Source organism: Armigeres subalbatus, unplaced genomic scaffold (genome assembly GCF_024139115.2).
Source record: "Armigeres subalbatus isolate Guangzhou_Male unplaced genomic scaffold, GZ_Asu_2 Contig120, whole genome shotgun sequence".
Classification (NCBI taxonomy): Eukaryota; Metazoa; Arthropoda; class Insecta; order Diptera; family Culicidae; genus Armigeres; species Armigeres subalbatus.
This window is the reverse complement of record NW_026941957.1, coordinates 25,901-39,401: the sequence shown is the minus strand read 5'-3', so window position 1 is coordinate 39,401 and position 13,501 is coordinate 25,901. Positions and strand designations below refer to the sequence as shown.

Sequence of the window (13,501 nt, the reverse complement as noted above, 5' to 3'; positions counted from 1 at the left end):
AATTTGGTGCCGTATTTCTTTGTTTAGCGATGAGATTGATATATGTACAGTGAGATGGAGATCGGAACAGTTCCCCTATGTACTTTTTTGCGCTATGGGTCATATCCATGATGGATGAAATGATGGACAAAAAAGTAATGGTCGAAATATTTTTATTATGGTTTTGTTGACTCGATTTTATGGAAGTACGTAAAATTTCCATTGGTGTACAGTATTTTTGCCTTTCTCGTATACTAAGTATACGTAAAGGCTATATGATCGCTCCAAAAACAAACTTTTTATAGAAGGCCCGGAGACCCATAGTGTTATATACCGATCGACTCAGCCCGACGAATTGAGGTGATGTCTGTGTGTATGTGTGTGTGTGTGCGTGTGTGTGTCTGTGCGCACCCACCAAAAAAATGTCACAAATTTTTCAGGCACTTATCCTTAACCGATTTACTCGCAACAAGTTGAATTCGACGCAGGATACTCTACCATTGTTTCCTATTGAAAATTGGTCATATCGGACTATGGGCTCGGAAGTTTTGGCCAAAACACCACTTTTTTATAGAAAAATTGAGAAAAAAATGTCACTCATTTTTTAGGCACTTATCCTTAACCGATTTACTCGCAACAAGTTGCATTCGACGCAGAATATTCTCCCATTGTTTCCTATTGAAAATTGGCCAGATCGGACTATGGGCTCAAGAGTAAAAGCCAAAATACTATTTTTATAATGCACGAGAAAGGCACCATCACCGCTAGGTTGATTAATCTGGGTTTTTCTAAGTGCTACCGTTCCTGATAGACAAATATAGGAAATAAATTTGAAAATTACAAAATTACGATAAAAAGGAAGCATAGACTATCATTGGCCAATAGTAGAGCAAACGCAGGGTGCATTTTTAACGCCTTTGGCATTCGTTGCAGTATATGAATCTGTATTCAATTTGTTTTGCCCTTGCATGAATTGAGAAAAATAGCCAAAAGTTGAAATTGTAGAATCCTAACAGTGCATTTACTTGAAAACTTACTGAACTTGGATCAATCATTCGAATATCTTCCTCTGCATTGCACAATAAATCATTACCACTAGATTGGGTAGTTTGTCTGACCAATTCCAAATCTTCACCAACTAATTTAGCAATCAGAAAGATTTCCAAAACGTTTTTTTAAACACGTTTATCAATCCTTGCAACAGGTGTCCAGTCCATCTTAAAATGCATTATTACCTTCTGAACTATCTTAAGCTTGTTATCTGCTTGTCGTTGTCACTTGAATTAAATGCAATTTCTGTTATACTATAACAGAAGAGCATTTGATTGAAATATCATTATATGATATATACGTTAGGCGGATAACCCGTCTTTTTATACCTTTTCATGACTTAAAAATCGATGAAAATTTAGAAGAACAGCTTTCATCATGTGAGTATGATGATGAGGAACCTATATTATGTAGATATCGCGTGACATCTCCCAATGAAAATGAGAAATTCCAGCACTAAAAGCAAACAAGCCCATGTTTTCCCATCATTATGGAACAGTATAGCTGGGCCGTTTTCAAACGCAATGTATTGATCCGTTCATGTCGACAACCTCTATTTCTAGTTAAACTAGTACCTTAGCATGTAGCTGGGGCATTAATTTATTTCATATTATATCTTAGGATTTCCAGGTTTTTATTATTTAGTAGGAAATCGCATTCCCATAAAAACATCAACATTCATTTGATCTTTTGGTGCTTGGTAAATGCATCATACTAAATTCATCATAAAGTGCAAGAAATGTTTAGCAATATAGTGTGAAATTCCAATGATATTCGAGGAACTGCAACTATCGTAAAAATATATTCATTATAAATAATGATTCACATAAACTACTAAATTATAAATAAAATGTAAATAATATTACCGAGTACTGGAGTAAATGTTTATAGTCGGCAGTTCTGCTGAATCATTCTTCACTTGTAGGGTAAAGTGACCAATAGTGGACCCCCAACCAATAGTGGACCCTCCAGCCATTTTTGCATTATTACTGCACAATGTCAACATTTCGCTATAAAATTCTATCGGGAGAACCTACCTTACAGTCCTATGATTTGATTACATGCATTGGAAATGCTATGGAAAGTCAAATTAGATGATTTTTTACAATTCTATAAAAAATAAACACGAGAGTGTCCACTATAGGAATATTTTCGGGGGTCCATAATAGGGAAGAAGAACGTCCCGAAACGGGACATGAAAATCAAATGAAGTGTCGACTATAGGGAAGCAATTTCCTATTATGGACCCCCAGGGGGTCTACTATAGGGCGAATTCAGTTAGACTTTAAAATGTTAATTTCAACGAATAACGTCGTGTATTTGGGTGTTTTATGTATGTATCGTGAAGAGGGATGCATAGCTTGTTGTTAGATATCAAGCAGAGTTAATATTTTGAAAATTTCTAAGCCGTATGACAGGAAAAGCAAAATTCCGCTACTAGGGGGTCCACTATTGGGCATTTTACCCTATTCTCTTCATTAATAAAACTTAGTAGCAGACGATGTGCGTCGTGATGCAGCGTTCGGAACATTAGTGCGACGCGTTGACTACCGGCACCTAGTAGCAGCGCCGGCACTGACAATGAAGTAGATATTGGTCACGCGAACATTAGTGACAATGATCATTGATCAGCGGCCTCGACCCAGTGTGCTTAGTTCCGATTGCGGACTTTGCCAAGAAACCAGTTCGTTGAATAAGATTGTGGTTTGTGATTATGATACGCAAGGCAGAAAATAATTTTGGTTTTCAACAATTCGTGATAATAGGATGCTATGGGCATCTTCTGGATTCGATCATAAAAAAATATACAGCACCTGGGATGGAATTTATTTTTGTTAGGACTACTTAACTAAACTAAACTAAACTAAATTTAACAGGAATTAATCAAGATAAAATGTTGCCTGTGCTATGTATAAAACTGTTGAATCTCGTTTGTTGTGGGCTTCATAGAAAGACATCATGAACTTGATCCTTTGGGAGAATTATTTCCCAATGTTTTATCAAAATAGTATTTTTTGTTTGCTCCGAATATTTTCAATTCAGATCTTCAAGAAATTGTTTGTGTAAACATTTTGAGTAATTTTACCAACTTTTAAAGTCTATATATGTTTGTCAACATTTATGGTTCTATGGAAATGTTAATCGAATTGTGAGTTGCGTTGAAAATGTAAAGCGTACAAGGCAAGGTGAATGCGGTAAAGATGTAATTCAAAGATTGATCTTACTTCTACGTCACCTTTTAGGCCACTGCACAAAATAAATGGAAAGAACAGAAAACCAGTTTAGAATGGCTTTGCCATTTTCTAAAAATCCTTCCACTATGATGTAGCGATCAAGATAGTTGAACTAAATCGACAGGTGGGCTATAAATTATAAACTAATACTACCACCGCTGGCGCTGCTGACGTAAAACCACCGCTCACCTTCGAAGGTAACGGAAAAATCGGATGCCAACCGAACGGCTAAACTCAACCTGCACTCCTTCATCCTCCATTGGATCAGCCAAACTAACTGTGTTTCCAGTTCATTCTGGTGTCAACTGAAAATGTGGGCAAATCTATAATTCACGGACTTGTTTTGCAAGGCTGTCTTTTGGTGTGGTTCTAAGTTTTGCCTTTTGAGCCAGGGGGAGAAGGCGGAGCACTGAACCCCCACCCCAACATGTGCGACATCTGGATTTGGTTCTAAACTGTAAACAACAGTGTTAATTCTCTACCACCTTTTTGTTATGGCGAGGCAATTTTTATGCACACTTTTGTTTTCGATATTTTATCAAAATTAAACACACAATCATGCAGCAATATAACGATGTGGTATGCTTGAGATACCTGCTTGATTATAGGGTCTCGAAAAGACATTTATTTGCAGTAACTAACCGAATATAAAAATGTTCGCATTAACGATTGCGCCCTAACACCGGTTCTAAGCTTCGATGCAGAGTACACGAGCTTTGTTCGCCAGTGACAGGCGTATGAGGCCCTTGTTTTGAGCACACCAATGTATTGTGGAGAGTTCTCTCCGAAAATAAATTATTGAGAAAGGACCACGAGATAGTGTTTGTCTGTGCGAAAAAAAATCTCACTTTGTGGAAATTTATTCCAGACTTGTATATATGAATAATATTGACAAATTCCTATAAATAATTGAGTAATATAACCACAATGCCACAGGTAGGCTTGATTGCTGCCTGCAATAATTTCTGGATGGTAAACTACTATTTATATATAGAAAACATTTACTTGTGACAATTTTGATAATTCAATAAATACAATTCTCGAAAATTGCAAATACACGAAGAGATACATTTTCGATTATGTCGAATTGAGAGTGTTTGAGATTATATTGGGGGTATTAATCGTATTTGAAAACGAAAAAGGCGCCATTTACTCCCCGTAGAGCAATCATTTTTCTCAGCATCGTTAGGCATTTTAATGGAAATGTTACAACTCATTAATCGTATACGACTGCAAACTACCAACGAAACTTGCAAGAAGCCACGAAGCTTGGGGCGTTTGCCATGTGGACTTTTTAGTAAACTATAGACTTTTAAACGTTTCCTTTCAATGAAACCTAAGGACGTTTCATTTTATGGACACTTTTCCACGGCAATATAAAACAGACGGAAATGCACTGATAGAAATTTCTTTATCGTGTATTATATTACATTGTCAATCAACTATCATTTTTGTATGATATAAAACAGTGTTTAACGAAATTTTTATTTGAAAAAACGAAATTGTGCTTTTTGACAAAATTTCTCAATTTTCGGAAAACATAAGTTTCCTAATAGATTTTTTGCCTTCTTCGTATACTAAGTATACGTAAAGGCTATATGTGGCTATATGATTGCTCCAAAAACATTTTATTTATAGAAGGTCCGGAGACCCATAGTGTTACATATATACCGATCGGGCGAAGAGCGTTAAATCCTCCACATCGGCGACGAAGTCGCAGACGTTTTACTGTAGCCCCAACGCGCGTCGAGAGCCAGAGAAGCAGATCACCATTGATCGAACTGCCATTCCGAAAACCAGCCGTCTGCGAATCCTGGGCGTCACTCTTGACCGAACATTAACCTTCAAGCCACACTGTACAGCGGTAAAGAAAGCATGCGACTCCCGGTTACGGATTCTCCAGATGATCGGAACAAAACTGCCGCGTGGCAATCGTTCAAAGCTACTGCAGGTCGGCTCAGCGGTAGTCACTTCGAAGCTGACGTACGGAGTGGGACTAGTGAGCCGAGGAGGGCCAGACATACTACAAGACACTCGCTCCTGTATACAACAAAATGGTTCGTTACGCTTCCGGAGCGTTCGTGACCAGCCCGATCATCTCGGTCATGGCCGAAGCTGGAACCCTTCCATTCGAACTACTGGCAGTTCAAATCATCACTAGGGTGGTCATCCGGATTTTATCTAAAAACAGCAACAACAGCACTCTACCGTTAATCCGACGAGCGCCGGACCGGGTACACGAACTTACGAGAACAGCGTTACCCGCTATCGACCAACTAGTGAGGCAGAGCGACCGTATGTGGCACGCACGAAAACCGTCAATTGTGTGGGATGTGAAGAGAAGTGTGCGAGCTGGCGATCCGCCGGATAGAGTCCGACCAGTTGTCCAACAGCTGCTTTCGACCCGGTTCCATAGGTCGACAGTAGTCTACACCGACGGCTCGAAATGTGAAGATACTGTGGGAGCCACATTTTACTCAACCGGCCTCGCAGGAATATTCAGCCTTAAAAGGCATACAGCATTTTCACTGCGGAGGCGTATGCCTTAAAGAAAGCGGTATCAATTCCCAACGTCGGTGGTGAGATCGTGGTTCTCACGGACTCGGCCAGTTGCCTGTTGGCACTAGAATCCGGGAAATCAAAACACCCATGGATCCAGGAAGTCGAAGAGAGGGTCCGCAACAAACGTGTTCGGTTCTGCTGGATCCCTGGACATGCCGGCGTGATTGGAAATACCGAGGCTGATCGATTAGCGAACGAGGCGAGGAGACAACCGTCCATAGATATGCCCATTCCGGGTGAAGACGCGTTAAGAGCGGTAAAGCAGGCAATTCGACTCCGATAGGATCACCAGTGGCACGAAACAAGGGACTCAAAACTAAGGGAAGTGAAGTACGACACAAAAAGATGGGTAGACCGAGGTAGTGCAGCTGACCAACGTGCGCTTACGCGACTTAGGATCGGCTACACTCGGCTTACCCACACATTTTTACTAAAAAAATACCCGCCGCCCACTTGCGAATGCTGTGGTTCTGAAGTGAACGTACGACACATTATCCTACATTGCCGGAAGTACGAGCAAGAGCGTCAAAGAAACAATATCAGCATTACCAGCTTGACCGATTCCCTGGAAAACGATGAAGAAAGTTCGACGAAGCTGCTGGCATTCCTGCACCAAACTAGGCTGTTCAGGCAACTATCTTCCATGACGTGACAATTGGGCGGACTTGGTGGGACTAACTGGACGACTCAGACTGACGATCCGGATTTTCACACAGAATGAATGCTTGAATAACGAGTTTGATGAACTAGCGGACTTGACGGACTGGACGGAATGGACGGACTGGACGGACTGGATGGAATGGACGGACTGGACGGTATAGACTAACTGGAAGAACTTGTTGTGACGGATCCGGACTTCGAACACCAGAACATCAGAGCTTGATGGACTAGACGACGTTGACGGACTAACGACTTTGGCGAACTAACGACTTTGATGGACAGGCCAGACAGACTTGTTGGACTTCCTTAGTGATCGAAGAACACTTTTTTTGTTTTACGTTCGTCCTCTACAAACTCTCTCTCAAATGTGATCGTAATGCCATTGTAAACTAAATTGTATTTCAAAACCCCGCTGCCTGACACGAAAGCACCTTTAAAGTGTCATTAATAAACAAACAAACAAACAAACCGATCCACTCAGTTCGACGAATTGAGGTGATGTGTGTTTGTGTGCACCCAGCCAACAAAATGAAGCAAAAGTGTCACTCAATTTTCAGGCGCTTATCTTTAAGGGTCTGTTCACAAACTACGTAACGCAAAAATCCGAGTTTTTGACCCCCTCCCTCCCCCTCGTAACAAAAGGTAACAATTTTGGAGCCCCCTCCCTTCCCCATGTAACGCGTAACTATGAAAATTTTAAAGGCAGATTTTTTTTTCTTTCTCTGAAGCATTTGGGTTTTGGTATTTTTTTAACACTGTTAGAATAGGGAAGGCACGTGATCAAAAATCAAGGATATCAAGAATGCAGCTAGTAGGAACGAAAATAGAATTTGCGATCATAACCATTTACATAGTTTTTCGGAACTGCGGTGTAAAGAAATACAATATTCGCTTGGTATTTTTACGCATATCAGTCCTGCTATGTCAGCATGTTTGATTTCGATAATGACTAATATACTGCCGTCATACGCATAATTGTCCCATGTTTGCTGGGATTTCCTATGTACATGGGACATTTATGCGTAGAACGGCAGTAAATAACGATAAACAGCAATTACTTCAATTACTGATTTAAAAAACTTAAAAAAATGTATTCACGTTATGCGTAACATTTGGTAGTACCTACCCCCTCCCCGACCAATTAGTGTAAAAAAGTATAACACAAGGTGGACCTCCCCCTCCCCCCAAAAGCATTATGTAATTTGTGAACAGGCCCTAACCCTATTGTTATCCTGAAAATTTTTGCGAAAGATAAGTGGGACGTAAGAATGATGGAACGAAAAAAGAATGTCATTAAGTAGGCACGATTTTCGTTTATCTTAGTTTAAAAATAACGAGTGAAAGGTGTTTCTCCGCCATACAGACTTAGAAAAAATATTCTCTTTCGGCCCGAAAATCGCTTGTTTTCGTCTCACCGAAATGAAAAGTAGGGGAAGTGGGGGTAGCACGCCCATAGGGGTTAAAACGCGCCACCCCTGAATAAGGTTAAATATCCCCATTTTGATTATTTTCAATAGTCTATACGATAAAGCAATGAAAAATATTGCCATTGGATACATATATTTCATGATTTTTCTCTAGTTATACATGAAAAACTCGAAAAAACGATTTTTGCGTGTTTTGATGCAATTCTAGCTCAGTGGAATTTAGTCTTTCTGTCGCTGTTATACATTGATAAATTAATAATTGAGCCATGAGCCATGCTGCTTACTCGTGTTCTTTATGTTCCACACGAAATCGTCGTCAAAAATGGTTTTAAAACGATTTTATGGGCCTTCAAACTTCTGAGGTCGGTGTGGGGCATTACGCCCATGCTCATTTCGTATGACCGAAACAGCTGAAACATTCGGTTAATTGCCTTAATGTAGGCAATTAAAATGAAAATCAGTACGATAAGCACATGCGCGTTTTAACCCATCCACTGGCGCATCTAACCCGCATGGTTTCAAAATCATTTTTCGGGTGCTTTTTAAAAATCAAATTTCTGTGCAATAAAATGGACAATTAGATATCTGTTATCGGTAGTCAGTCGCAGATATGCTGTTCTTCAGTATGCGCTGATGAAAACTGTCTGAAATGGTGGTTTTCATTGATAAAAATGGCATTTTCCTTAACGTGGGCGTCCTACCCCCAGTTCCCCTACCAACCCTGATGATAAAAAATTTGTCAAACTTGTATACAAGTGACTTGCACACAACTTGTATACAGAATCGAATAGGCAGCCCTAACAAAGAAATGATGAAGTCTAAGATAGTCTACGAAGGGGGACGGGGGGATATACCAGAAGTCTACGTAGACTTTTTTATTTTATTTTTTTGAAAACGATTTATACAGCATTTATACATCCGGTTTTCTTTGCATGACTTTACAAAAATAATCTCTTGCATTTCTACATAAAAATGTTATGAATTTCACTGAAGTAAAAGTCTGAACTACGGCTTAAGACAATCATGAATTTCACCAGGAAATTCTTCTCTGTTGGACAGGAAAATTTTCCAAAGTATTCTATAAAAACGATCGAAAGTTTTTCAAAATCTTCACTTGGATTTTATTACAGATTCTATTAGAATTTCTTTTGATTTTCGGCAGAAACTTTTTTGCAAACTATGAAAATTATGTCGTACTTCAACGGACTCTTTTGAAATTTCTTAATTTCGGAAATTCTTCAGATTTTTCGCTAGAATTCTATGGACATATAAGCAAAATTATTCAGAAATGCCCGTGAAAAATTCTTCGTAAATTCCTTCGGCAGTTCTAATGCAAATTCTTTGGAATTATCGATGGAAAATTTTCCGAATTTCAAAATAAATTGTTTAAACCAACTACGAGAAATTGTTTCAATTTCCTACCAAAACAGTTTGAGTTGCCACAAATAAAAATTGCAATTTTGTAAAATTTCTAATTTTCATGGAATTTTTTTCGATTTTTTACGAGAAGTTCACAAAATTTCAATTAAAATTCTTCATAATTTCCACCGAAAATTATTCAAAAATTCTGTCCATGAGATTTTTGTAAATTTTCTCATGAAATTGCTCCAAATTTGCAAGACAAAATTAAAAATATCGTAGGAAATCATTCTAAATTTCCACGGGAAATATTTCAGAATGTCCGTTTGAACTTAAAATTACCTCGGGTAATAATTCAAAATTTTCACAGAAAATTACTCGGAATTCTAACGGGAAAAGTTTTGGAATTTAAAAGAAAATTCTTGGAATTCCAACAGATGATTATTCAGCGGAATATTAAATGTAATTTCCAAGAAAAGCAACGGAATTATCACGAAGAGTTCATTGTAGTATTACCTGGGAGCTTTCAACCCTAGTAACATTTTGATTTTATGCTGGTTTTATAATACTCTTGAAGAGTAAATCATGGTCTTCAAGAGCGTTATAAAATATAAAATATTAGAGTACTTGGGAAGGTTATCAATTAGGAAATTTTACGATTTTTCACGCAAAACTTTTGGAATGTAGACTTGACATTCTCGGAATTTCAACTCGAAATTTTTCGAAATTCTGAAAATTCTTCGGTTTTCACAATTTTGAACAGACGTTGAGAATTATAGGTCAGATGCGTGACAGATTTTATCAGTGGCGTGCCGATGCAAAAGTGTCGGCGATGGTGGCGCACAGCTCTATGAGGAACTGAATTCAACGGTAATTAAATTAATTGGCTTTGAGATTTGATTGCAGGAGTTATGGAGAGAGGATCAAATATGACATCTTTTCAATTTAATTTCTGTTTTGTTGGATTTTGTTATGTTTGAAATTCGAGTTTTGTTGTAATGTTTACATGGAAATGGAAATGGAATTGAATAGTTGAATTTTTTAAAACGCGGTTTATTTCAATATTTTTCCAATCACATAGGGGAACTGTACCGGTTTTGGCCATGTTCCTAATTTGGCCAATTTTGCGAATAACTCCAAAAATAAACCAATTCGTAAGGGTTTTATTAGTTCCAATAAGAGATATATCCCTCACGCTTCAACGCTGCTATTAACTGATCGATTATTTTGAAAAAAAAATGTATTTTTCAGGGTTGGTCAAAACCGGTGCACTTCCCCTATGATGTTTTGTAAAATTTGGAAAAGTCTACGTAGACTTCATGGGGAGGGGGAAGGGGTTTCGGAAAAGTCTACGAAAATCTACTAGGGGGGACGGGGGGTTTGAAAAAGTGAAATCGGTCTACGTGGTTTGTGCATAGCCCCTAATTGATTTATGGCATCTCAAAAAATCTGCATTTCTGTACCTACGCGTTTACTTTGTATGGAAAAATGTAATAGATCGTACTTTAATTATTTTATAAGCTGTAAAGGGATGCCAAACTTCCAGATTTTTTTTTGCATAGTACAGACGTACAGACATACAGATCAACTGTTGTCTGGTCCAGATAAATTGGAAAAATGTATAAGTCATTGAGAGGGGCCTTCCTTAGCCGTGCGGTAAGATGCGCGGCTACAAGGAAAGACCATGCTGAATGGGAAAATAAATTTATCATCGAGTTAGCCTCATGATATCAGAATGAAAAAATGGAAACTCGGCTTTGAAATATCGCAGTTAACAACTGTGGAAGTGCCTAATGAACACTGGGAAATGTAATGTCAAAAATAATAAGAAGAAGAATATTCAAGAAATCATTGAGAATGTATTGCAGTACTAATGTAATGCTACTTGATAACTTATGTGTTTTTTCTTTGATTTATTCAGGATTTTTTGAAACAAGTTGCGAAGATTTTGGTATTCAATTGAAGTCACACGATCAAAGAAAAACCAGCGGCAAATAATAGTGTAAAAAAAGAATCCTGTGTATTCACATTTTAATATGCTAGCGCTGGATTACTGCCCATGATTTCATAGTTGACGTATCAACCATTGCACTTGCGCGTGAATTTCGAATGATTTAAAGACAAACATCAGATTAAAAGCATTTCAACCAGAGTGTTGAATTTTTTTGGTGAAGTCCACCTTTCTTCACTTGTCAGCTCACTATCAGACGCATTCATAGTCAGCACTGGACTGTCAATATTCGATTGAATATTGGTCATTGAATATTTATGCACATTCTACAAACTGATAAATTATCTGAAATCTAAACACGTTTTAAATGAGTGAAGTAATTTATCATATAGAACTGAATCCGATTTGCATCCGTGAGGCACTTTCAATGGTAAACATCAATATAAACAATGCTAATTATATTTTTTTCTGCACATAGTAAACACACTCAGTGACAGTCGAATGAATGAGTTCGTGGAGTAGTCGTCTGATTTTTTCATTCTATGTTTTGAATAATCATGCGATGTTTGTCAAAATTCAGACTGAAGTAGCTTCATGAAAATTGATATTTTACGCTCTGATTTCAACAAGTAAGCACCTAAATGAGACTTGCAACAAGCAACGTATCGATGTTACAGCGGTTTTCATAACCTAGTAAAGGTGTAATAAACTAAATTCGCTGAAATTTTGAATGTTTGATACGTCAACTATGAAATCATGGGCAGATTGGGTGTGATTGTTTTCTGTCTCTATATAACGATTTCATTCCATTTGTGGAGCCAACTTGGTTGAAGATCTACATACTTTTTACAAAACGGAATTATTGAAAAGTACTACATACTGGATCTCAGATCATCGCTGTGTTAATGAACATCCAATGAAAATTTCTAAGGATTTTTCAAACAAAAGCATTTTTTTTAAACTTGTTGTTATGGATGCCTAACAAGGTCTCCAGTTAACCTTGCGAACAAAGGCGTAGGCTCGGTATGTTCGATTCTCGGTCTAGCCCAGGATGTTTTCTAGTGAGAAACTTGTACAACATCGTGGGAATAGTGTGATCATTTTGTTTGTCACCCAGAAAACACATACTTGAAATGGCAGGCAGCCTTATAATTGAAATAACTGTGGAAATGTTGATAGAGACCTAAGTTGAAAAGCAGGCCAAGCTACATTTTATATTTTATATAAGTTAAATAATTTGAGTTCAATACAATGTAAACAATTTGTCTCAAAATAATTTTCTTAACAATTTGTCTTATTGTTTAGATTCGTCTGCCTTATAAAAGGTTAAGGACAAGCCTCTCGGAATTAAAATTTAAATCTACTCTCGTTTTCAAGGGAACACCACTCAATACAGAAGCAACGCAAAATTTCACTATTTCAGCTTTGCTCCGTCGCAGCATGCGTAAAATTTATTATCTAAAAATTTCGATCAACTCTATTTAATAATGTTTTTAATTGTCTGTAAGTGTTAACACTAAGGATAAAATTTAGCAACTGTTTGCAACTTTTTGTTGTTACAGTCCAATAAATTGAACTTAGTAAAAGACTTGCACTTGCTTTTTGGTATCGTATTATCAACAGCGTATTCAGAACATGTCACCAAACGATATACCAAGACATTTTCACATTGCATTCAACAACACTGATAAGATCAGGGAACTCAATTCATTGCGTCGATTTCAACAGCCAACCAAGGACGTAGTCAATAATAATCATCATTATTGTCAATAATTGATAAAGAGTTGTTTTACTGTTCTGTGCTGTAGTTCAAGGGCCACGATTTCTGGTTTGCTTTCAATTATCTGCTTATAATTACGTTCCTCATTTCAACCGTTCGTGAGCCAGAATGATGTATAACTTGCAATTAGGATGAATTGCAACGACTTGCATGTACTGAGACCGCTTACGATCAGCACTAGTTAACGAAAGCTTGTACAAGTATCCGATTATGTAATTACACATAAGTAAGTCCGTCTTCTCCACTAAACTTGTTTTAGTTGTCGTGTTTCATGCACTTGTAAGTAAAACATTTTCCTGAGAAAACGAATCATACAAGCTAGTATCACTTTATCGATCAGTTGTGATATTGCTATCATCCAACACACTTTAACCACAAAACAAAACAAAAATCAAAACATCACGACCAGCTGTTTTCCTGCTCATAGAACCTGTAGAAGCGTGTATCATCAAAAATATGCTCGCGTCATTCCCGATTTCTGCATCGCGAGGAGTGAAGC

At 37.7% G+C, this 13,501-nt stretch overlaps 1 protein-coding gene across 1 annotated transcript in view; it reads right to left on the bottom strand.

The window, feature by feature from the left end:
- Positions 1–13,501, bottom strand: part of LOC134202371 (patched domain-containing protein 3-like) — a 60,094-nt gene that overhangs the window by 46,411 nt on the left and 182 nt on the right. The gene's annotated exons all lie outside the window — the stretch shown is intronic.